This window comes from Dendroctonus ponderosae, unplaced genomic scaffold (genome assembly GCF_020466585.1).
Source record: "Dendroctonus ponderosae isolate FM_Combo_2020 unplaced genomic scaffold, Dpon_F_20191213v2 Dpon_F_20191213_12, whole genome shotgun sequence".
Classification (NCBI taxonomy): Eukaryota; Metazoa; Arthropoda; class Insecta; order Coleoptera; family Curculionidae; genus Dendroctonus; species Dendroctonus ponderosae.
Window position 1 is genome coordinate 915,476 of NW_026017316.1, and position 2,681 is coordinate 918,156.

Sequence of the window (2,681 nt, forward strand, 5' to 3'; positions counted from 1 at the left end):
ATTTTTTTCTCCTTTAGAGCTGAGATTATGGTCTATCGAATGGGCCAAAGCGCAAAGTTGGGGGATTTTTCGTTTTCTTCTGAGAAATTTTTGAAAAACTCGTGTTGGTCAATGGCCAGTCCAGTTGCCACAGTGCTTTAAAAAATTCCTGAAAACTTCCACTAAAGCGCCCTAAATATGATTTTCTTCCCGCTTTTAGCAAAAAATATTCATTTTCGAGTGATGTTAAGGGCAGGCTTAAGGGATTTTTGTGTTTTTCTTGAGAAATTTTTGAAAAATCGGGTCAATCGCCCAGTTTCAGAACTGAAAAAATCCTGGAAACTTCGAGAAGTTTCCAATAAAAATGCCTTATTTTCACACTTAAACCCGCGCATTTTGTCTTTCGAGCTCTGTTATGGGCCGGATGCGGGAATTTTTGGTTTTTCCTTCAGGATTTTTTGAAAAACCCGCGCTTAGCAACAGCCCATCGTCTCGCCTTAGTATCTGGAAAAATCCTGGAAACTCCCAGAAATTTCCTACTAAAGTGAGTTTTCCCCCACTTAAAGCTCCGTATTTCCTCTTTCGAGTGCGATAATCGGCAGGCTTGAGCGATTTTTGGTTTTCTCCTGGCGGATTTTTGAAAAATCGGGGTCAATCGCCCAGTTTCAGAACTGAAAAAATCCTGGAAACTTCTCAAAGTTTCCTATAAAAATGCCCTATTTCCTCACTGAAAGCCGCGGATTTGCTCTTTCGAGCTCTGTTATGGGCCGGATTCAGGAATTTTTGGTTTTTCCTTGAGGAATTTTTGAAAAACCCGCGCTTACCAATAGCAAATCGTCTCGCCTTAGTATCTGGAAAAATCCTGGAAACTCCCAGAAATTTCCTACTAAAGTGAGTTTTCCCCCACTTAAAGCTGCGTATTTCCTCTTTCGAGTGCGACAATCGTCAGGCTTGAGTGATTTTTGGTTTTTTCCTGGCGAATTTTTTCAAAATCCCCGTCTTGCAGCCGCCGGTCGAAAACCCCGGTTTAAAACAATTCGCCCAACCACAACCAAAAAACCCTCAAGCCTGCCCTCTATCGGATCCAATCGACAAAACTCCAACCTACAAGTGATGGGAACTCCAATTTTCCCCCAGTTTCCGGGCGTTTTCCAACCAAGGTTTTTCCAGGTTTTTCCCAAATCCTGGCAACGCAAAGGAGGAAATCCCTGAAACTTTCGCTCAATCACTGCCCAACCAAACCAAAATCCACTTCTTCTTTTCTAGAAAAGCCCCCAAAAAACTGTTCCCTGAAGAAGGAAGCTTCTAAAGGCCGTTTTACAGTCGGCAATTTTTATTGTCCGCAACTACGCTTGCCGATTTTATCAGTTTTCGAGTTGCCGGCAACTTTTATTGCACTTGCCAGCTATAGTTCCAAACCGAAAATTTCTTGCAGCTAGCCGCAATTTTAGTGACTTTTCTGGTTATTTTCATGCTGCCAACTGTTCGTTTCTAGTAATATAAATCACCAGCACTGGCATATTTGCGTATTTTCGTTTTTCATCGAAAGAAGCTACAACTTATGTTAATCACAATAATTTCCTTGGCAATATAATTGTAACCTCAAACGAACAACACCCAGTTTCCTCTTCCCTAGGGTAGGGAAGACCCAATCTAGCTCTTCTCTAGGGTAGGGAAGACCCAATCTAGCTCTTCTCTAGGGTAGGGAAGACCCAATCTAGCTCTTCTCTAGGGTAGGGAAGACCCAATCTAGGCCTTGCCCTAGGGACCCGAAAGGGCCTTAAGGCCTAGAAGAATTCTTCTTCTTCAGACCCTAGGGCCTGATTAGGGAAGAAAATCTGCCCTAGAATAGACCCAGAAGTAGACGAAGCCAGAAAAATTTCTGTTCCCGCCCGGGGTCGAACCGGGGATCTTCTGCGTGTGAAGCACACGTGATAACCACTACACTACGGAAACTAGATGAAGAAAGTTTCAGTGTGTTTATTTCAATTTTCAGCAGTTAAACCCTGCAAAAGGTTGGTCGATTTTCCTCAGCAGAATCCAGCAGCTGATGGCAGCAAAGGCGCAATCAGAAGCCGATCGGCGGTCTAAAAATACGCAAATTCGCACAAACAATGCTGGTCAGGGTCACGCGCTGATAAGCCCACTCGTCCCACTCGCAGAGTGGGTCAGAGCCATAAATAAGCCGATAAAAACCCGATTAATCGCGAAGAAATCGTTGAAAATGGGTCGCTAAAATGGTACCAGTGGCGTCCTTGAGGCACTGAAGCGACTGAAGACGGATGCGGCCGAAGGAAAAGTGCATCGGAACCAAGCAAATCGGTGTGGGCAAAATGGGTCGCGGCACACATTCGCTCACTAAACCGACCAAAAAAAATTAAATAAATAAATGTGGTACCGCGCGCCTAAATGGTTCCACTCGGATTTCTCCGGCCGGCCGGAAAACACTGCGCTTTTTCACTTTCGCGCCGCGATCCTTGATGAAATGGAAAATGATGATCGGTCAACATGGGCGGTTCTGCTCTTGTGGCCGGTACCCGGTCGGGTTCAGGCGTTGGCAATTGGGGCCTCAATGGGTTTTTTGCGGATTTTTCGCTCTTTCGTTGGGTGCAAAAATCGCTGGTCTGGCTGTTAGGGTTCACTCGCAGTGATTTTTTGAAGATGGCAGTGGCACTGGGCGGTGCGAGGGTTGCAAGCCTGAG

At 45.2% G+C, this 2,681-nt stretch overlaps 1 protein-coding gene and 1 non-coding gene across 2 annotated transcripts in view; one reads left to right on the plus strand and one right to left on the minus strand.

Annotated features, from left to right (window-relative positions):
• LOC109543068 (cytochrome P450 306a1) overlaps positions 1-2,681 on the plus strand; it is a gene marked incomplete in the record, with an annotated part of 72,528 nt that overhangs the window by 56,750 nt on the left and 13,097 nt on the right.
• On the minus strand, positions 1,863-1,935 carry Trnav-cac. The gene has a single exon. It is a non-coding gene; the product is annotated as a tRNA-Val (tRNA).